General features: G+C 42.9%; 1 protein-coding gene and 1 non-coding gene across 8 annotated transcripts in view; both read left to right on the forward strand.

The window, feature by feature from the left end:
- The window catches only part of ATG7 (autophagy related 7), a 326,752-nt gene that overhangs the window by 229,983 nt on the left and 73,345 nt on the right, over nt 1-23,424 (forward strand). The gene's annotated exons all lie outside the window — the stretch shown is intronic.
- Nucleotides 19,672-19,745, forward strand: TRNAK-UUU (transfer RNA lysine (anticodon UUU)). Its single transcript has one exon. It is a non-coding gene; the product is annotated as a tRNA-Lys (tRNA).

Below are 23,424 nucleotides of genomic sequence, written 5' to 3' on the forward strand. Positions count from 1 at the left end.
TGGTGTCTGTCCCCAGTGGCTAAGGTTGGTTCAGTGGGTTGTGTAGGCTTCCTGGTGGAGGGGACTAGTGCCTGTGTTCTGGTGGATGAGGCTGGATCTTGTCTTTCTGGTGGGCAGGTCCACGTCTGGTAGTGTGTTTTGGGGTGTCTGTGGCCTTATTATGATTTTAGGCAGCCTCTCTGCTAATGGATGGGGTTGTGTTCCTGTCTTGCTAGTTGTTTGGCATAGGGTGTCCAGCACTGTAGCTTGCTGGTCATTGAGTGAAGCTGCGTCTTGATGTTGAGATGCAGATCTCTGAGAGATTTTCGCCGTTTGATATTACGTGGAGCTGGGAGGTCTCTTGTGGACCAGTGTCCTGAAGAGTTGGCTCTCCCACCTCGGAGGCACAGCACTGACTCCTGGCTGGAGCACCAAGAGCCTTTCATCCACACGGCTCAGAATAAAAGGGAGAAAAAATAGAAAGAAAGAAAGAGGATAAAATAAAGTAAGTTAAAATGAAATAAAGTTATTAAAATAAAAAATAATTATTAAGAAAAAAATTTTTTAAAAAGTAAAAAAAACAAAAAAACCGACAGACAGAACCCTAGGACAAATGGTTCCTTTGATCTTAATGGAAAGAAGATGACAAACTGGGTGCATTTAAAAACAGACTAAAACTTCTCAATCGTTACCAAGAAGGGTGTCTTTTGAAGAGGACAGGTCAAGTACAGGTACTTGATGAGTAGGACTAAAGGTAAACATCTGTAGGCCTGATCAGCACACGAGATGGAGCACTGGGTAGCATCTACCCAGTAGAGCTGAAACCAAAGGGAAATGATGGGCCTCTTGGCCTGAGCGTCCCACTGGTACAAAGGGCCTCCGCCAGCTAATGTGTGTGTGGCTGTCATGCCCAAGAGAAAAGCCTGGGATGTCTGCACTCAGCAAATGTTTATTATTGGACCGTGAGCAACTAGAAGGCAGACACTAGATTTTACTCCAGTCTGTGATTCCGGTATCTGGCATGAGAGCTGGCATGCCACAGAAAACACAATAATTCTTTTTTTTTTTAATGAATGAGATTCCATTTAAATGAAATATCCACGGTAAGCAAATCTATAGTGACATATAGTAGATTAGTGGTCGCCAGGAGCTGGTGGGGTGGGGCTTAGAGGTGAAGGGAGAGTTAGGGAAAAATCGGGAGTGACTACTAATGGGTTTCTTTGGAGGATGATGCAAATGTCCTGGAATTGGATAGTGATGGTGGTTGCACACTTCTGTGAATATACTGAAACCACAAAATTTTACACTTTAAATGGGTGAATTGTATGGTCTGTGAATTATATAGCATGTGAATTATATCTCAGTAAATTTAATTTTAAAATGAATGAGAATTTCTTGCTGGTGGGAATGTAAAATAGTACAACCATTTTGGAAGACAGTTGGGCACCTTTCTTACAAAACTAGTCATAGTCTTACTATGTGATTCAGGATTGTGTTCCTAGGTATTTACTCAAATGAGCTGGGAACTAATGTCCACGCAAAAATCTGCACATGAGTGCTTAGGGGAGTTGTATAATATAATCTTCCAAACTGGAAGCAACCAAGGTGTCCTTCAATAGGTGAATGGATTTAAAAAAAAAAAAAAGCAGTGTTGCAGTCATACAATGGGATATTATTTGGCAGTAAAAAGAGATGAACTATTAAATGACAAAAAGATAGGGAGGAAATCTAAATGCATATTGCTAAGAGAAAGGATTCAGTCTGAGAAGGCTGCATATTGTATAATTCCAATTATATGACATTCTGGAAAAGGCAAAACTACAGAAATAGTAAAAAGATCAGTGGTTGCCAGGGGCTCAGGAGGAGGAAGGAAGGGATGAATAGGTGGAGCTAAGGAAGTTTCTGCGGCATATCCTGTGTGACACGGTAACGAAGGGTACATGTCAACCCCCAGAGAACTGTAAAACCCAAAGAGTGAACCCTAATGTAAATTATGGACTTTAGTTAACAATAATAACGTATCACGATGGTTTCATCAGTTGTAACAAATATACTGCCCTAATGCAAGATGTTACTTAGGAAACTGAGGGTCGAGGAGAGAAAACTAATTTCTCTAATTGGAACTCTAATTTCTGCTCAGTTTTTTGTAAATCTAAAACTTCTCTAAATTAATAGTCTATTAATTAAAAAAAAATAAAGTACAAACAATATGGCAAACACTCATGTTCCTACCGTGCAGTACTGACATTTGTATTATTTGCTTCAACTTTTTCTAAGTAAAAGAAATAAAGTATTACAGGTGAAACCCCCCCTTGACATCCCTCACCCTCCCCAGAGGAAACCACTATTACTAGTACATGTCCTCGCTTTAATATTTTTATATTGAATAAATTGCATTATTTTTCAGGTGTTTAAAAACAATACATAAGTTGCATAAACTATAACAGTGTTTTGCAACTTGCATTTTTCATTCAACCTGATGCTTTAAAGATCTGTCCATGTTGCTAAATATAGATTTAATGCTTTTATCTTTTATAAAAATCTTTTTTAACTGTAATATCATATTCTGTTGTATATATGTTACTTTATGTTATTTTTCCATTTCTCTATTGATGGATGTTTAGATTATTTCTGATGTTATGTTATTACTGCCAATGCTGCAATAATTTTTTTGACATAAAGAAAATGAATGAGAAGGTGAAACCCATAAGAAGTCCCACTAGACATCAAGCAAATGATATGATAGGGATAAGACAAGGGGCATTTTGAAAAGCAGATTCATTCATGCTAATCTGATCTACTGGAGTCCTGGGGTGTTAACCCTTGAGGAATAGAGAACCAGTTAACTAGCTTATGTGTACATAATCAGTTAACTAGTTACATAGGCTTGAGATCCATAATAAGGACCATTTTAAAAGTTGAGTCACCTTAGGGTTGAAAATTTGTTAGGACTGGGGGACTGAGGTTTATAGAGTCGAGTAGAAGAGATAAACATTTTTCTAGAACACAAGTACTGCAGATATTAGTGTTCAGACCCATTCTCTTTAGTATTTTTTATGCACAGTAACATCTCCAAGTTACCAACAATATTCCACAATTCACCAGCATTCACTAAGCATCTACTATGTGCCAGTTGCCAACCCGAGGGAGAACCAGTTCTTGTCTGCCAGGAGCGTCTGATCCCCTGGGCTCCAGTGCCAGTCCAGCGGGGGCAGGTCCACTTACTGCTGAACTGAACACTCTGTTAAAACCCAGAAAGCATATTGAAAACAAACAACTCTTCATTCTTTTTTGTTCGTTTGTTTTTTTGTTTTACAACTCTCAATTCTTACCAAGCATGACTATCTACAGCTCTGTAGATAGTCTAAAAGAGAGCCGCACTCAAATTGGAAGGTTCGTTGTACAGTTAAAGGAGGGGTGGTCAGTTTGATGTTGAGCAGGCTGAGGGTTCTCTCAATTCCCAGGAGAAGAGAACGGACGGAGTCGTGGGCCTTCTTGCCATGTGGCCTGAGCACTGAATGTCCTTGAAGTGTGGAAAGTCCTGTCCACAACCTTTATTAACTTCTTTTCCACCTAGAAAGAAGCCAAGAAGTTTCTGAGTAATTCTCAGAATAATCCAGAATCATCTTCACAAAAGATAATACCAGAAAGCTCAGAGGGATAAAAAGATAACGCTTGCTAAAAAGAGTATTTCCCAGCCTCTGCTGGCCCTTTGAGCCAACAAAAGCAAGACCTCAGTCACTGTTTAATGAGTGAGAGAGAACAGCTAGAAATGGGTGGAGAAGTAGGCAGAAGGAGGCTATTTAAAAGATCCTAAAGTGCTGCAGCTGTTTTGGCTAATTTTTCTCATCTCAGCGATGTTCCAAGCTCTTTGTCTTCTATGTGGGGCGAATTCATTTGGCTCTCTCATGAGTCATCCTGCCCACAAATAATCTCTCTTGGAGTAGCCCTTATGAAAATAGACAGTTCACATTGCATTGTGTGAATTGGCGATTGTGTGTCCCTTCCCTGGGTGGGCTGTGCTGCGTCTGCTCTGCCTGCATCCACACATGTCAGGGCTTCTAAGGTCTGAGCACACCCTCAGTGTGCCTGCTGGCTGACAGGGGAGTACAGAGGGAGACGTCCGGACTCTGAAGCTGAGTCAGGCTGCAGAGAGTGGGCCCCCGCCCACTGATGGCTTCCTCCTAAAGGTTTCTAGATTTCATAGATGTAACCTTTGCCACAGGGTTTTGTAAGAATTATCTATGAAAAAGTAGACAACATCAGAGGAAATTCTGGGTCAATAAATGTTACTAACATTTCAGCCTGGATCTTGCCAAATTTAGCTTTTCCTTCTTAGTATTTTCTTCACTATCTGGCCAGCAGATCTGACCAACCAGCATTCTTATTTAAAATTTCCCTAGAGAGACACTGAGCTCTTTAAAGTAGAGACTAGAATGGATATATGTTGTTTCTGCTGCCTAGCAAAATTTCCTCTTCCCTAATGATTACCTTGATTTTACTCTAAGAGACCATCCTGGACCATGCTCTCATCCCATGTGCTTTTCTGGTGCAGTTGACTCCACCCTTGGCTCAGGGTTGGAGCATGTAATTGTGGCCCAAGACATTCAACGCGTCTTATTTCCCTGGTCATAATGATTACCCAGTCATAGCCAGTGGGATCCAATGAGACTTTGGCTAGGAGGCTGGGATAGGACTCGGGGCTTTGCCACCGTGAGGTCTGGCCTGGCGCGGCCTTCTAGCACTTATGAGTGGAGAGACAGTTTGCGCAGGGACACTATGCATGGAAGAGAGCTGAGTCTAGCTGAGGAGGGAGAGGGTGAGGACAGTCATGGCCTTATCCTCTAAGCCCTGAACCAAGCTACCCTGAAGGCACCATTATCCTGGTCTTTCTTGACCTGTGAGCCGAGTCCCCTTTTGGCTTGAGTAAAGCTCAGATGAGTTTCCTATCGCTTGCAACCAGGAGTTCTAACTCATTCACTCAGCCCCAGCATCTAGCAGAGTGCCTGGCATGCAGAGGAAGTCGAGTATGTGTTTATTGCATAAATTCTCATTCAGTTGAACAGCTGTTTATTGAACACTTATGAAGAACAAAGTCTTGTTCTGGATCTTATAGGGCTGCACTGTCCGATACAGCAGCCGCTAGCCACATGTGGCTCTTTAACTGTACATTTAAATTGGTGAAAAATAATTTTTAAAAAACTTCAGTTTCTAAGTCACACCACCCACATCTCAAGCGCTCAATAGCCACAGGTGGCTGGTGGCCGCCGTATTGGACAATACAGATATAGAACATTTCCATCATTGCAGAAAGTTCTGGAAGACAGCGCTACTGCAGAAAATACAAACATGCGCAGGACTCAGAACATGCCTCCAAGAAGCTACAGTTTTTGCAGTTGTTTGCTTTCAAATTATAACCATAGAAAGCATCACATACAGAATGGTAGTCTGACTTAGTGAAAAGACTCATTTATAAAAGGCCAGCTTTATTTTTCCCATGTATAGCTGTTTACATATAAATTCTGACGAAGTAGTTTAATGAAAAAAGTTGCTACATAGAGCCACACATTATACAAAGTGTGGTTCGCTTAAATGTTCTTTCATGCAAGAGGAACTAGCATTTACTGGGCCTGGAAACGGAAGATATGTAGAATAGAATGCCGTGTTGATTTTTGGAGCCTTTTCAGGAAATAAGTCATTGGTTTAACTTTAAGTCATTGGACTTTCACTCAGGTAGCAAAGTCCTAAACTTCCTCGGAGAGCTTGTTCCTTCTCTCTCGTGATGGCGACGATGCCGAAGCGGTGAGAGCAGAGGGGTCTGTCTCTGGCAGGTGCTCCCGGGCAACCTAGCGCTCCTCTTCTGCTCTGTTGTGTCCCACGTCCGGCCCTCTGCTGTCCCCCTCCTCCACTGCAGGGTGTCTGAAGCATACTCAGACCTGTGATGTGCTCATTCCGGAGAGGATGAAAGCCTCCCCACAGTGCCCTCCTCCAGGGGTGTCTAGTTCTCCTAACAGCCCTGAGAGAAGCTGACCGTGAGGCTGTCGGCGTGAGAGATTCTGCCCTCGCCAGGGGCACCATCAGCGTCTCAGGTTTAGCCCACGCTGGCCAGACTGCATTTTCAGCCTTGTCCCCTCCGTTCCCCACTGAAGGCTCTCAGCCTAACCACACTGGTTACTCACAGTCCCAGAGCACCTCTGTCCTTTGGCTTACACTGAGTCCCTACCCATCTCCCCCGCCTCCAGGTACTAATTTCTCCTCAAAACTTGGCTCAGATACCTGTTGTTATGATGGTCTTTCAAACCATCCAAGCCAGAAATTCTGATCCCTCCTTTAAGCCTTAACATCATGGTCTGTGCTACTGGTTTTTTGGTAACAGTTTTATTGAGATATAATTCACATATCCTACAGTTCACCCTTTTTAAATGTACAAGTCAATGTGTTTTTGTTTTTTTTTTAATGTATTCACAGGGTAGCAACCATCACTATCATCTGTTTAGAACATTTTCATCACCCCAGGAAGAAACCTTCAGCCCTCATTCTCCAAGCCCTAAGCAATGACTAATCTACTTTCTGTCTCTGTAGATTCGCCTATTCTGGACATTTCATATAAATGAAATCCTATAATATGTGATCTTTGGTGACTGACTGCTTCTCCTTAGCATAGTATTTTTAAGGTTCATCCATGTTGTAGCATAAATGAGTACTTCATTCCTTATTAAGGCCAAGTAACATTCCATTGTATAGCTACACCACATTTTGTTGATCCATTCATTAGTCATTGGGCATTTGGATGGTTTCTGCTTTTTGGCTATTATGAACAATGACGCTATGAACATTGGTGCACAAGTTGTTGTGTAAATATACGTTTTCTGTTCTTTTGGGTATATACTTAGGAGTGGAATTGCTGAGTCATATGGTAACTGTGTTTTGTACCATTCTTTTGGCAACATCAAATATTCCAGTGTTTAAATCCCATGGTACTTAGTTTTTCACTACTACATCTTGGCTTCCTTAGGAGACCTAAACCCTTGGGAGTAGGAAAAAAAAGCCCACTTTTCTTTTTACTCCACCCAGTACCCACCACCATGTCTGCTCAACAAGAAACACAACCGCTATTTGGATGTGAAAATGTAATGCAAAGAGGTAGAGACTTGTAAAGTTCTCTTCCTTGTTTAACCCTGATTTTTGTCACCTTTTTCTGTTTGTGCTGCATCTGCTCTCTTTTCTAAAAGTGTCTGGCCTGTCCAAGGCCTAGGTAGCGGAGGGGGACCAATGTGCAAATGCAGGTAATTAGTGTACAGCTCCCGCAGGTCTGAGCGTCCCGAGGGGGATGTACTCTGGGAGCACGAAGGAGGGTCAGCTTCCACCGTGTCTCCTCCCGGACGACACTGCGCAGTGCTCTGTGCTGTGGAGACGGGTCAGCTGTGGGGCATTAGCGGACCTCTACCGGCAGGGCTTCACAGGGTCATTGCTCATTCATCACCAATAATTAAAATGTTTAAAGACACAGTAAAAGCCATTAGGAGGAAAAGACGTCTTCCTGCTTTTTCTCCCTCGATCAGACCCTAAGAAGACAGCTTAAACAAAGGAGAGGAATGATGCCAGGTTTATAAAATGGAGGCCCTGCAGCTGTCTTTGGGTCCACCTTGAGGTGAGATCAGAAGTATTTTTTTTCCCCAAACTCTTGCTGGCAGGAAGAACTGTACTCAGCAGCATTGTCAGTGACCGGTTCTTTTCTCAGTTGGTAAATCACTGGGCATGATAAGCAGCTGCTTTGAAGTGAGTGGTGTAGCACCTCTGTTTGATTCTCCAGCAGCAGATGGCAGCTGTGGGTGATGACGGACAGGAGATAGAGGGCTGTGCTTCCCAGGATGAAAGGGAAATTTCAAGTGAGAGAGAACCGGGGTCTCTTGTTGGGGTATAATTGGTCTTTCATGAGCTGTTATCAAGGGTTCTCCCAGTACCTAAAAGAATTGTTCTTCCCAGTTTAATCAATGCTAAATGAATGAAAGGATTTACATTCTTCTCTTCTGTATGGGGGGAAATCAGCATTCTAGTAGATACAATAAGAACTTCACATTGTGTAGCGTTTAATAGGCACAGAGTAATAACTATACTAGTTCAGGGGTGATGGGTAGATTTCATTTCATGCCCCTCTTATCAGTTGCTCTCGGCCACTTAGAGGGTTGTGTTGGGAAGGATTTTTGAGGCCAGTTTCAGGGTCAGCAAGAAACATGGTCATATAAGCGAGGAAAGACAGTCTCTTGTCATGACGCCTAAGATACTAAGGATGGCATATTGTGTTGAATATTTGTCCTAGACCTTGAGCTCTGTGAAGACAACGACAGTGTCTTAATAGCATATCCTCAGGACCCAGCACATTGCCTGTATGTAGTAATTAACCATTAAGTATACATTGGTTGAATGAGTGACTTGATTTCCTAGTTTTAGAATGGGCGCATGATTCTAAGTAAATGACACACACTAAAGGCCATAACAGTAAATGAATTTTTGCAGCAGAGTGTTTCCCAGAGAACTTTGATTTTTTTGGAGCTATTGCCTTGATGTTTTCAAAAAAGCCCTCTGTTTTGCTACAACAAGATAATGTATTTCAAGAATTTCAACTTACACTGGCTACTCTAAGTAAATTTCTTCATTTTCTATTTCAGTGGTCTAGAGAAGAATCTTGGCATCTTAGAACACAGGCCTGGAAGTCAGTTTTGGGTTTTACTTACAGCTCAACCATTAACCTACTGTGTGACCTTAAGATAGTCACTTCTCCTCTCTGGGTCTCAGTGTCCTCTATAAAATGAGACAGTTGAAGTCAATGAGCTCTTTGATTCTGTGAATCAGGATGGAGGATGAAAAAGGGAACTGGTTTCAACTATATAATCTGCCTTCAGCCTAGCTGATAGCTTCTTTGATTCGAGATTCACTTTCTGTCCAAGGAGCAGTGATCCTGGGACAAGGTAGGAGAGTGACATTTTTAATGATGACCACAGCAGTAGAACATCAACATAATGAAAGCCTTTTTTGTTATCTCTGCAGAATGTTCCATGAGATTTGCCCTATATTCCAAGATGATTGTGGTACATGTAATGTATGAAAACATAATGTATCACCTCAAACACATGTCTTGGCTGACATTCAGCATCAAGAATCTGACAACTATGTTTTAATATTTATGTACATTCTGCCTGATTCCAAAAAAAGATTTAAGATAGTTACAGTCAAAACCATAGACATAATTAAATCTAAAAACCTTTAGAATAAGACTAAAAGGACAAGAGCGAAGTTTTGTGTTGTTTTTATTTATTTATTTATTTTATTCTATTTATTTTATTTTTGGCTGCGTTGGGTCTTCGTTGCGGTGAGCGGAGGCTACTCTTGGTTGTGGTACATAGGCTTCTCATTGCGGTGGCTTCTCGTTGTGGAGCACGGGCTCTAGAGCGCAGGCTCAGTAGTTGTGGCGCACGGGCTTAGTTGCTCCGCACCATGTGGGATCTTCCTGGACCAGGGCTCGGACCTGTGTCCCCTGCATTGGTAGGCGGATTCTTAACTACTGTGCCACTAGGGAAGCCCAGTTTTGTGTTTTTAAAGTCATTATTTTAGGAAACTTAAACTAAGGAAAGCTTCCAAAGTTGAATGTGAAGTGTAACTCCATGGCTCCTGGGCTACCTAGTTTTAGTTGTCTGGTAACAGCCAGGGTGATTGGCTTTGGGGGAAGAAAAGAAAATGCAGGCAAAATTCGTCAGCCTGCCAGGCCTGTTCTAATAGCCTGTTACCAAGGCAAGAGCCATCAGTTAATAATGAAACATTGAATTGCAAACAAGAGTGACAACATAGGCCAAGCCTTATTTAATCAATAATGGCTATTTTACTAGTTGTGTGGTAGACTTTAACCAGGCCACACATAATAATAGTAGCTGATGCTTACTTTTTAGGTGCTTATGTGCTAGACACTGTTCTAAGCACTTCATCTACATTAATATATCAAATCCTTACAATAGCTCTGTGAGTTAGGAGCTCTGAGGCTTGTGGTCTTAACCACTGCACCATGCTGCCTCTCACATGTCTGAAGTCACGCAGAGATTTAACTTACCACCAGTTATACAGCTCAGCTCCCCGGCTCCGAGCCATCGCAGGACAGAATGTCTCACTTAAAGCAGCAATTACTAGTTAAAAATGAGGCAGCTGCAGTGCTACCAAACTGAGTGGATCAGTTGTTTGCTCACTGAGTTAAGCAGTTCTTTTTGCATTGCTTTAAGGTGGCATGCTGAATTTTAAAGGAACAGTGTAAGCTCTATCTAAGCATTCTTTCACACATCTCACTGTTGGTGTGGCTGCATCATACATCAGCCACCCACCCTCTTGTCCTCGGGTATCGTTCATTTATATACATCACAGGTGCTAATCAGCCAGCTCATTCAGGGAAGGTTGCTGCCTGGGAAACCGTGTTGAGAAGGGGTCTCAGGTCTGGTTCAGACGTGATGAGAGAGGTTCATGGCTTAGCAGTAACATCTGCCATGGGCAAGCACGAGTGCGTGTCTTTGCCAGCGATGGTCTAGTTCAAGATCAGGGCTTCCCTCTACCCTGAATGGCTTCACGTAATTCATTAATTCATTCTACAAAAATCTAATGAATTCTCTCTTTGTACAAGACAAACAATAGAAAGATGAATAAGTCAAAGTCTCTCCAAAAATATTATTCTAGCTACAAACATAAATTTTAACAAATCATTTCCATACAGTGAGGTAATAATTATTCTTATAAAGTGCTGTAATAAGGGCAGACAGGCATCACAGAGATGGTGCCAGTGAGTCCAAACCCTGGTTCAGTCCCTGTGTATGGAGCCTGTGAGGGAGGATGTTTTGATAGCCACCTGGCATGACCAGCGTCCCCAGGTTTTTTGGCAACTGTCATATTCACAGTACGTACAGCGCCACCATTAGTAAGCTGTCTCTTTGGGTCTTGATGCAGTTACACACCCAGGAAGAGAGGATGAAAGGAATTTATCATGATTAGTCAGTATTTTTCAAGTTTGGCTATGAGTAAGGTCTTCAGGGATCTAGGGAGTCAGTCCCGGTCAGGTGGAGTCAGATGCTAAAAGGGAAAGTCAGAAATGCCAGAGGTGAGCCAGCCCTGGTGTTTCCACCAACGCCTGTTCTGTGTCCGTTAGGAAATACGTTCTCTCCAGACACGTGAGAACCACAGGGGGCAGTGATTGGGGTCGGAAATGGCGTCCCTGGGGCCGAAAAACCCCAAATAAAGTCATTTTGGAGCTAACCTTTGATTTCAGAGAGAGCTTTGCCCTAATCCTGTGTAGGATTTCCACAGAATATTTTCTGAAGAGAAGTCAAAGGCTTTCACTTTTCCCTTCTCCCTGCCTTGTGAAGACAGGCATCCAAAATCCCCGTCTTCAGGTGAGGAAATCAAACCTGTGGTCTGAGATCCCACAGTGAATTGAACAAAGACTCACAAGAAAGTGTTTAATCTCTCTTACCCCACATTTGCTCTTCAATTTAATGCTTAGAATGAGGAGAATTCTCCTCAGTGGTTTTAAGAAAATAATAAAGCTTTATACTATATTTAATCACCAAGAAACAAAACATTTCTACCAAGGGGACACTTTGGAAATCATCTCATCTGGTGCTCATGTTCTAAGATGTGGAATCTGAATCCAAGGGACAGCTCCAAATAACTCGAGGGGTCCAGGTGTTAAACCTACTCAGCCCTCATGGTTTCCTTTTCTAACTAGAAATGCCTCCAGGAACGGTGCAAGAGTCTCTGCTCATCCTTCTGGGAACTCACTTTAAGACATCTGCTGGGGCCCTGGAAGGTCCGCCTGCCCTCAGTCTGCATCTGAGACTAGGGCCTTCCCTTTGCCATTGCTAAGGGCCCTCCTGGCTCCCTGTCCCCCGCCCATTTATGAGACTCTCGCCATCTCCCTAACAACCACTGACTTCAGTTTGCAGCAGAAAATTCAGACTTTGCAGTTCAAAAGTACTCAGATTGCTGACCAAAAGCAGAAGAGGCCTCCTTTTAAGGTGTTATATACCAGTTCAGCTGGTATATAACAGCTTCCGGATGGGCCAGCTTGCACTGAAGCATCTCTCTCTGCCCCTTTTGTAATGTTGCAAGAAACAGACAGTGTCTCCAATAACTGGATGCTTCCCTAAGTCCCCTAAACCTTCAGCCTTGTTAAACCAATTGTTTTACCACCTTGTAACAGCAATTGTGGGTAAATTTTTCCACCCCGGGTGGAGTATTTCTCATCCTTTTCTGCATTTAGACTTGGTCGCCTTCAACTCTCCATTGCTGGTACCATTTCTAAATTATTCAGAACGCTGTTGGTTTCAAGTGACACGCACCCAACTTGAATTATCAGAGGCAAATGGAAATAATGGAGCCTTGAACACAATTAAAAGAAAGGTAGATCAAGCAAACCTTGGGAAAAGCTGCAGTTTAGGAGGAACAGGTGTTCTCCCCTGGAGATAGGCTTCTTCCACAAGGCAGGAAGCATGGCTGCTGGCAGCTCCTCCTAATTCATGGCTTCATTCACCTGACGTGGACTGGCCCACGACCCAGATTCAAAACTCAGGGCCCAGCTTGCGTCTCTTGCTTATTTTGGAGTCAGTCGAGTTGGGCCAGAGAGGCAGGGTCTGTAAAGGAACATGGTTGGCATGAGGGGAAGGAGCAGTTCCCATTAGAAGGTATTTGCCGTTACCAGGAGACAGGAGGTGCTGGGCAAACAGAGCTAAAGGTGTCTGGTGCAAACCTGAGTCCCTCAGGAGAGGGATGATTAAGTGATTTGAGTAGCAAGAGGCATAATATGCTTTTGAAAAATAAAACATATTCAATAAAGCTTCCCTAACCAGCTTTCCCTTCATTGACCCTCCTGATTGATTAACTCTGCACTCCCTTGTTACAGCAGGATCTGGTGCCCATGGGAGGCTGGATGCTCCCAGCCAGCAGGCTGGTTTCTAGGACACCTGCACATTTCTGCTCCCACCAGTTGAGGCATACGCTTTCCAAGAGTCATTCGTGTTTCTTGCCAGACCTGGGAATGCCAGAGGGACTTACTGTTGTAATTATACCATTTAAGTAAATATCCCCCCAAGTGAAAAAATGCAAAAAGAAAGTTATTTCTATGAAAATCAAGTTTAGTTCAGGAAGATTCGATGACAGTAGCTAGAAGCAGTGGCTCTTCTGCAGTGGGGAGAGGGCTTTTACCTTTCATTCCAGAATAGGTTCTGCAGTCTGATCCCCTATATACACATTCTAGCTCACCACTAACTAGCTTTGTAACCCTGGGCAAGAGGTGGAATCTTCCTGAGACATAGCCCCTTTACTGTAAAAAGGAAATAATAACAACTTTGTTGGGGAATTCTGAGCATTAAATAAGATGATGTATTTACAGCACTTAACACAGTTCCTGGCACATAGTAGGCACTCAAACCTGGGACGCCTGCCATCATCATCATCATTATAATTAACAATCGCAATTTGAAGTGAGACATACATATTTATACTGTTTCACACTGCTCATGTTAAATGGTATAATAAGAGGGTGTCATTTCCGTTAAAGAATTTAATAAATGTATTTCTTTTTTAAAATTAATTAATTAACTTATTTATTTAGTTATTTATGGCTGCGTTGGGTCTTTGTTGCTGCGCGCGGGCTTTCTCTAGTTGTGGCGAGCGGGGGGCCGCTCTTTGTCGTGGTGCACGGGCTTCTCGTTGCGGTGGCTTCTCTTGTTGTGGCTCACGGGGTCTAGGCGCGCGGGCTTCAGAAGTTGTGGCACTCAGGCTTAGTTGCTCCGTGGCATGTGGGATCTTCCGGAACCAGGGATTGAACCCCGTCCCTTGCACTGGAAGGTGGATTCTCAACCACTGGACCACCAGGGAAGTCCCAAATGTATTTCTTTTAATAACAGAGAGAGGTAATTGTCTGACCATAGAGATAAATCATTTTTTATCAAATCAGTTTCTGAAAACCTAAATAATTTTTTTAATGTAAAAGCCTACCTCTGATTCACTTTGCTGTACAGCAGAAACTAACACAACATTGTAAATCAACTATACTCCAACAAAAAGTTTTAAAAAATAAAAAATAAATTAAAAAAAAAAAGTAAAAGGCTACCCCCATGAAAACATGGTTTATTAGGATGAGTCTGTAGTACATCCTTCATCCCTAGTACGTTTGGCTTTTGTAAAAGTTAGAAAGCCAAGGATATGAAGCAGAGGAGATTTGGAAAGTCTCCAGGTAGTTTTAAGAAGCCTCTAAGTGCATGAGAACCCGTGTTGGCTCTATTCATAGCTTTGCTTTCTGGACCAGTATTCTAGAAGTTGCTACATTCTTTTCATTTGTGTCTTTCACAGAAGGCAGTAAAATTTAGTTCTAATTACATTTAGGGCATCTGGATTCTAGTCAGCATTTCTGGCTCCGTTTTAGAACCTAAAGTCTGCGGCTTATTCCTAATGTGGAAAATGGAATAATCCCCCAGGCCTGAGAAGAAGAACTCCAGCATTTAGGCTGCCGTTACTATAGTGAGACGCTGCTTCAGACATCACAAGACTTGTTATACAAGGAAACATGATTACAGTGGATTAGAGAAACTTGCCAGGGCCTTGAAGGATTTATTACTTTTTGAATTCTGAATGAGACATAAATGTGCTTTTCCCCTTTTAATTTTGGACCCCATACGGAGAAGGTGAAAAAATTCTTCAGCAAATTTTAGAATGCTTAGCTCCTAGAGCTCGGTTGGGTGTTGTGTCCAAGTCATATTGCAAAGGGCATGAATACTTGCTTGGCGGAGACGCAGAACAGTCACTCCTTTCTGTCTGCACTGCCAAGATAGTTACTGCCCTGTCTCCCAGTGGGAGAAAAATGTAGCTCCCTGGGGAGTCTTCTGGAAGGCAGCATGGTGTAATGGAAAAAGCAATGTACTCGGAGGCATGAGGCCTGGATTGCAGCTTCCACACTTATAAGCTCTATGATTTTTCAACAGGTTACACTCTCTGAGCCTTTGTGTCCTTTTATGAAATATAGGAATGGTAATTCCCATCTCAGAGGGTGGCTCTAAGGTTTAAAGTATGTTAAATATCACGTATAGAAACTCAAATGTTAGTTGCAATACCATCAAAATGGTACCTGTAGCACACTCATATGAGTTCATAGATCTCAGAATTTTGCTAATGTCCCAAAAGAAGGGACTTTTAAAAAATAAAGGTGGCCTCTCACCTTACCTATTCTGCAGATTCTTCGGTTTCTCTGGATGCTACAGAGATAGCATAGGGTAGTAGTTACGAACAACTGAGGAATCAGAAAGACCTGAGTTTAAATTCACTACTTACTAGCTATGAAGCCTTGAACAATTTACCTAACTTCTGTTATCCCCATTTCCTCATCTGTGTATTTTTATTTGTATATAAAAATAGTCCCTCAAGCATTCTTTATCCCTTTACGCTGTTTTATTTTCTAAATGACATTTATCACTATCTGAAATTTCTGTTTATTTTCTGTCTCCCACTCCAGCCCTCACTCAGATACAATCCCCATAAGGGCAAAGACTTTATAATGTCTTGTTTACCATTTTATATGTCTTGCCAAAGATAGTGACTGGTACATTACTGTTATTTATTCTTTTCGCCTTTGACTTCTGTGTTTAAAAAGTTCCCCTCCCAGTGTCATGGCTAAATTTATATACAGTAGCTGATTAGAAACCGGGAAGAGTTGTTTTCTGTTTGGAAATACCTGTGTTCTTACAGTCGAGTTTCTCTTTCCTGAAGGTGCTTACTCAGCCTTGGATGGCACAGTTTGACTTGTGACATCAGAAGATTGACAGGCAGGAGTCTGACTCAGGGATTCAGCTAGAAAAGAACATGACTTTCAGCCCAGCTCGCCCTTTGAGGGATGGCTGGACAGGACTCAAAAAGGTCTTGGATTTCAATTTATCTAGGAAGGTATTTAGCGAATTATTTTTAACCATCTGGATTTGGTACAGATCACCCGAGGAATCTGCAGCCTCTGCATAAGTGAGGAATGAGAGTGGAAGCACAGAGGGGAGCTGAGGGGAGAACAGGCTTCCCTGCCGCTTCCCGGGGAACCTGGCATCTTTCTCCAGGGCCTGGACCACACTTGCCCCGCTCTCCACCCCAGACCCCCCAGAGCATCCACTTTGACTTTTATCTACTCAACACCTTGGAAACCACTAAGATTCCAAGGTTTTCCACAGTCACTCAGAGGTCGGCACTGCAGACAGATAAATGTTCAGGCTCTGAGTGTCACATCATTAGCCCTCTCCCTATGAAGAGGTGGCATTCACGGCAACGAACTGTGTCATGGAGAAAACTGAGCCCCGAGAAGAGGAACTCTTGACTCTCCTACCTCATTCTTTGAAGACCTATGAACTGGTTCTTCTAAATTCCTGTTGGGCTAAGATGGGCTTAGGGGGTGGGGTGGGGATGGTTCCTGAACCCCCAGGGGTCGTATACAAAAGGTCGCATGTGTGTGTTTTATGGGGGAAGGATTTGTGTCATTAAATTCTCAAGAGATATCTTTGGTCTAAAATAGGTTTGGAACCCCTGCCTTAAGTGGACCTAATATATTTTTATAGTGTTTGCAAACTCTGCAGCTTTGCCCCCTGGCACTCAAAGCTCTATGTGGGTGGGTTGAGGATGGAAATGCAGAAGCAGTGCACAGCTGCCCAATCTTGTTGGGCTTTTGCATTATGGCTCGCTCATGTCTTACTGAGTCTGCTGTTTGCACGAACGATGAAGTCAGGCGCGTTGGAAACCAAGTCCTGACTTGTCGGCAGAGGGCCCAGTTGAAGAAGGTAGTAGGCGATTCTATGAACAAGGTATCTCTGGATTCAGCTTCAAGGATAAGACAGAGCCACACCACCAACAACCCTATCTTTTAGTCTGGAGTTTCTCCCTTCAGTCACAAAACACTCCCTGGCCGTTCCCACACTCTTGGACGAGGAACCGTGATACATTTGACCGTCTCGCCCGTGGAAGTGCTGGTTCACTGTGCACTTGTGTTAGTCCACATGCTTTAACTACCATGAAAGGGCTTCTGCCTTGTTCTTAGAGCGACATTCTGTTAACTGTACGATCTGGAAATCCCTGGCAAGTGAGAAACCGCTGCTTGGCGTGAGGATGTCTTTGAGTCTTCGTAGTGCGCAGCGCAGCCTACTTCTTCTTCTGCAGGTGTGTGGCAGCTTCTGTGTACGGGGTGTTTATCACATGCCAGGTTCTGTGCAGAGCGCTCTATGAAATTTTTCCTATTTTGATCCTTATCCTGAGATAAATGACAGTCTTCCCATTTTCAAGATGAGGAAGCTGTGGTTCGGAGAAATGTCGTGAGTGATCAGGTCTAAAATACAAGTGTAGGATCCGTGGCAAGGGGGCACCCAACAGGCTACCAGCAGATATGGAGCAGTGGCATTCCCTGAAGCAGAGCTCTGTGGGTGGATGGGATTTAGGGTGGGGAGAGAACTTACGATGGAGGAGCTGAGACCCAGAGTCTGAGAAGGCACAGGCATTTATTACCCTCTCCCCATATTACTCTGACTCAGTCTTTGTCGTTTTAGATGCAGATAATCCCCTGGACCAGAGTTCTTCTCAAGTCATCGGCATGGGATTGGTTTTCAGTGCTTTGTGAGTTAGGATTGTAGACTCTTGCCTTCTACTCCAGTCTGGCTTTTCTCCACCAGAGTCGCGTGGCCGTTTCCCATTGATGACCACGGGCTCCAGTAAGACCTGCCTTCAGTCTCTGTCCCCTCCAGTCCGCCCTCCACAAAGGTCTCCAGGCCTTTGGTGGCACACACAGTTACTCAGGGACTTCCAGAGGCTCAGTTTGGCTTCAGGATCAGGTCAGCCCCTCACAGGGCAGTCGCAGACGCCCTTACAGCCCGGCTCCAGCCTACCTCCCACCCTGGACCTCCCACGCTTCCCACTGCCCCTTTGCTCTTGTTTTCCCCACCTGGCAAACACATACTCAACCCTTTCTGAAGGGTCCCTTCTCACATTTGTCACCCTGGATCATAATTATTCATTAGCTACCTAAGAATGAGAACTATGTCTTAATCATCTCTCTATCCTCAGTACCTAGCATAATACCTGACACATGTTTGGTGCTTACTAAGAACATTTTTGAAACAATGAGTGAATGTGTTTGATGGGAGGTGAAGATGAAGGATCAGGGACGTAGTGAATAGAAGTTCTCCTTCTGTCCACAGTGACCTCACAGTGCACTTGTCTCATTTATATCCCGTTTGTATTTGGTTAAATGGAATTGTTGGCTCAAGAAATGCTGGTGGGGACTTCCCTGGTAGTGCAGTGGTTAAGAATCCGCCTGCCAATGCAGGGGACACGGGTTCGAGCCCTGGTCCGGGAAGATCCCACATGCCATGGAGCAGCTAAACCTGTGCGCCACAGCTACTGAGCCTGCGAGCCAGAACTACTGAAGCCGGCGCGCCTAGAGGCCATGCTCTGCAACAAGAGAAGCCACCGCAATGAGAAGCCCACGCACCTCAACTAAGAGTAGCCCCCACTCGCCGCAACTAGAGAAAGCCCACGTGCAGCAACGAAGACCCAATGCAGCCAAAAATAAATACATTTTAAAAATAAATTAAAAAAGAAAGAAATGCTGATGGTTCTCCAGCATCTCACATGTTCTACTCTTTTTTTTTTAAGAGAACTCAGAAAAGTGCTTCACAGGCTGCATTTTTAGATAAGTCCTTTAGGATTAAACTCTACAAGATTATTTCCTGTATCAGTCACACTCTCTTGGTTGAAAGTTAGACACTAATTCAAAGAGATTTAAGCAAACATGGGGATTTATATGTTCAAGTAACTGAAAAATTCATAGATAGTTCTAGCCTTAGGCACTACTAGATCCAAGTTTTCAAAAAATGTCAATAGTGACCTTTCTGCCCTCTTTCCTTTGCCTGGCTGTTTTCTGCATTGCTTTGTTCTGAGGCAGGCTGTCTCCTCATGAGAGCAAGTTGGCACTGGGAGCCCCGGGCTTAGCGACTCCCATGGAAAGGGAGCCTTGTTCCCAGTGGCGCTGGCTCATGTCCTGCTTTACTGGTCACTGATGGCTCAGTCACAGTGGTGGGGCAGGGGGTAACTCTCCCTGGTCAGCTCTGGGATATGTTCCCATCACCAGTGGTACATGGGGTGAATGACCCACCTAAATCACATGCCCTGAGGGTCAGGGAGAAATCGGTAAGAAATTAGAAAAGTGGTGTGATTTTCACAGGGATAAAGATGCTGCAGCCTGAGTAGGCAGAGTGATAGCTGTCCACTACGGTTACTTTTCCTTTTTTTTTTGTTGCTAATATTTCTCTTATTTCCAAGAGCTAAATGGTATGATGGACCCCAAGCAGGTGGCCTTGTCTTCTTTTTTTTTTTTGTAAATATCTGTCCCCCAGGATTATTAAAAATAGCCAGTTTACTGCTTTCTTTGACTGACTTTTCACCCTAGACTTTGTGATGGGTCCAGCAGCTCCAGTGTTTGTGTCGGAGCCTTGGAATGCCAAATGGAGTGATGTGAACACAAGAGTTTTTCATGATGACTTGCGTTTCTTGATAAGATCAAGGAATCCCAGTGTTTTTTAAATTGGAATCCTGCCATGAGTTCTCTGATACTATATAGATTTAAAGTAAATACTGTTTGGGAGTTCCCTTGGCAGTCCAGTGGTGAGGACTTGGCACTTTTACTGCCATGGCCCTGGGTTCAAATCCTGGTCAGGGAGCTAAGATCCCACAAGCTGCAGCACAGCAAAAATAATAATAATAATAATAATAATAATAATAATAATAAATTAAATAAATAAATAAATACTGTTCTCAGGAACATACTTTCCTATTACTTTCTTTTGACCGTTAACCAATGATTTCTCATATTCAGTGACTTTCTGATTGATACTCAGCTCTGACTGCCACATGTCACTGTGATCAAGCCATAAAGTACGAATATTTGCAGATCCTGCTTATGTGGGGAATAATAACAAAACACCATAGCAGTTTGGGCCATGTTTTGTGTCTTCCAATTGATAACTTGTTTTTTTTCCTGCCACTCTTCATATACTTGTTTCCTGGCATGCTTTCCACCCCAATTTGGTTGCCACCTATTTAGTGTATTTTGAGCTCCTGCCATCTACCCATATGGAAATTTTAATTTTTTGAGTACCTACTTTCTGTTAAGTATATCAGTAGGACTTCTTTTTTGCAAATAATCCCATTTATTTCTCATAGCAACCCTTTGTGGGATGGGTATCATTATCACTATTTAAAAGATGTGGAAATTAAGGTTAAGAGAGGATAAATAATTTGCCAAATGTCTTAGAACTGGTAGAAGACCTTGGAATTCAGTTCTGAGTCTGGTAACCTTCAAAGTTAATTCTCCACAAATTAGGCTAGGAGTGCTAACATACTGGAAAAATATAAGATCCAGTTTCTTACCTGAAGTGGAAGGAATAAGACTAACACATTTGAAACAATGAGAGTAAATTTAAGATAGGATCATTGCTAAGTGCTGTGTGATACAGTGTAGTTTATGGTGCCATTCAAGTTCAGAAAATGGTGAATTCTGCCTCCAGTTCCCACTCTCCTTCTATCTGAACTTGACTGGCGTATATATATAAATTTAAATCAAGACTTTGTTTTAAATGTAACCTTGGCCCCGGTTTCACAGTGTGCTAATCAGCTGTTTTGTGCTGTGAATTTAGACATTTGTGTCTCCTCGCACTTCTTTTGAACCCAGAAATATTGGTGGGCCCTAAATATCTTTACATATGTTCACCCTCATGTCCACTGCCTTTTCGGTCCTATGAACTCCTTGATAAGCACAAGTCCCAGTTATGAGCCCTTCATTATACATCTGATACGGCGAGACAGTGGCCAAAGCTAGATTTTTATCTGTGCCCTAGTTATCTGCCCCTTGGTTGAATTCAGTGCAGTTCAGTTCAGCTGCAGCTGGCTGAGTGCCTGGGAAGTGGTAGCCTGTGTGCAAGGCTGTGGAGGAGACAGCATGTTCATTTAAGTGCTGGGCCCCTTCCAAGCTCTGGGGATACAGTGGTAGTCAAGGCACACAAGGCTCCATGTTTTGCAGGAGCTCACATCCTAGTTCCACAAACAAGCGGAAAAAGAAACCTTCAGCTAGTGGTGAGCACAAAGATGAAAACAAAACAGGGTGTTGGGTTAGAATGAATTGGGGTGGGGAGGGAAGTGGAGAGAATAGAGGTCAGGAGTTAGACAACTTAGACTGGTGGGTTGGTGGCGGTCCCTGTGAGAAGGCGGCTTCCGAACTGAGACCTGAATGTAGAGGAGGCAGCCAGACCTGTGAGCATCTGGGGGAGGAGCCGGGCGGCTGAGGGAGCACCTCTAACGCAGACTAAAAATCGGGGACTTCTTTCTCTTCAATTTTATTTATTTATTTTTTAAATTGAAGTGTAGTTAATTTACAGTGTGGTGTTAACTTTCTGCTCTACAGCAAAGTGATTCAGTTATATGTATATATACATTCTTTTTCATATTCTTTTCCATTGTGGTTTATCACAGGATATTGACTATAGTTCCCTGTGCTATACAGTAGGACCTTGTTGTTTATTCATTTTATATATAATAGTTTGCATCTGCTCACCCCATCCTCCCACTCCATCCCTCCCACACCACCCCTCCCCCTTGGCAACTACAAGTCTGTTCTCTGTCTGTGAGTCTCTTTCATAGATAAGTTTATTTGTGGCATATTTTAGATTCCATGTATACGTGATATCATATGGTATTTGTCTTTCTCTTTCTGACTTATTTCACTTAGTATGATAATCTCTAGATCCATCCATGTTGCTGCAGACGGCATCATTTTGGTTTTTTTTTATGGCTGAGTAGTATCCATTGTATCTGTGTACCACATCATCTTTATCCATTCATCTGTCGATGGACATTTAGGTTGTTTCCATGTCCTGGTTATTGTAAATAGTGCTGCAGTGAACGTTGGGGTGCATGTGTCTTTTTGAATTATAGTTTTGTCCAGATATGTGCCCAGGAATGCGATTGCTGGGTCATATGGCAACTCTATTTTTAGTTTTTTGAGGAATCTCCATACTGTTTTCCATAGTGGCTGCATCAACTTACATTCCCACCAACAGTGTAAGAAGGTTCAAAATCGGGGACTTCTTGAAGGAGAAGTTGTTAATACCCTTAACTTAGAATATCAGGAAAAGTTCTGATGTCATAATTGAAATCCTACACCTTCTCCTAGGTCAATTTTAAGCTGAAATGGTCTTAGGAAATCTGTCCTGACCTGTGTCCTCTACCCCAGACAGGCAGGCCGGTGGGGATATTTTCCTAACCCTGGTTCATCTGTCTCTGTCACACACACCCCAGAACCCGGACAGGCTGGGGCACCTCAAGAGCTCCAGAGCCGTTTTCTTCCATTCTGCATGTTCACCTTGGGACAAGAATGATGCCAGGTGTGGTTTGTTTCCCTCAGACTCTCAGGGTCTTTCCATAGCCCCAAGCCATCATCAGGATTTCCTAAGGGCTGGGGTGTTCTGTGGGCACCTAACTAGGGTCAGGTCCTGTTCCTTTATGCTGGGGTATTAGGAAAGCTGTTGGAGCCCAAATCTGGTCTATATCTATTTATATCTCTAGGAACGATTTTGGTTTGGTTTTGCTTTTTCCCTCTTATTCTTCCTTGAGAGGACTTATGTTGCTTTTAGTTTTCTCCCAGCAATCACTCTAGCAAAATCTGGAGGCTCTGGTGTTTATCATTGGCCAGGCTACGTAGCAGTTTGTAGAAAATGGCTGCAATTCCAGGAATTGCAGTCTTAATTTGTTAGCCAAATATTCCATGCATCAGCAGTGGCGGTAGCTGCCAGTTGATCTGAGTTTTATGTGGTGAGATTTTTGTTTTGTTTTGTTTTGTTTTTTTCCCCTCAGATGAGAACTACTGTTTGCTAGAGCTGAGATCATCAAAACCATTTCAGTTAGGACTTTGTGTGAGAATGTAATTACACCTCCCAAAGATTCAGGCCTGGCCTAGGAAAGTGAGGGTAAAAAATAGAGTCAGTAGGAGAATGATTACTGGTATAAGGTAGCTTGAATGGCAGCTCCCTTGTTTTCAGTGATATTATACAAATCAAATAAAATCCTGTTCCTTTTTATTTTATTTTAGCTAAGTATTGTTGTCTAAAATGAAAATCATATGTTCTTCCTTTTCATTTTTTTCCAAAGCAAATGGTTAAGAACACTTCCTTTATATAATTTACTGGAGGCTTTTTTTTTTAATTCCTAAAAGAACATTTACATTACTTCTTTTATGCATGCAGTAACTTTTGATCAAAACATGACTCCACTCCCTTGTTTAATGTCGAGCATCTGGATTAAAGGCTTCTTTTAATCTTAAATACAGATTATGGCTGTCTTTCCCTT

Source organism: Balaenoptera ricei, chromosome 11, assembly GCF_028023285.1.
Source record: "Balaenoptera ricei isolate mBalRic1 chromosome 11, mBalRic1.hap2, whole genome shotgun sequence".
NCBI classification, from domain to species: Eukaryota; Metazoa; Chordata; class Mammalia; order Artiodactyla; family Balaenopteridae; genus Balaenoptera; species Balaenoptera ricei.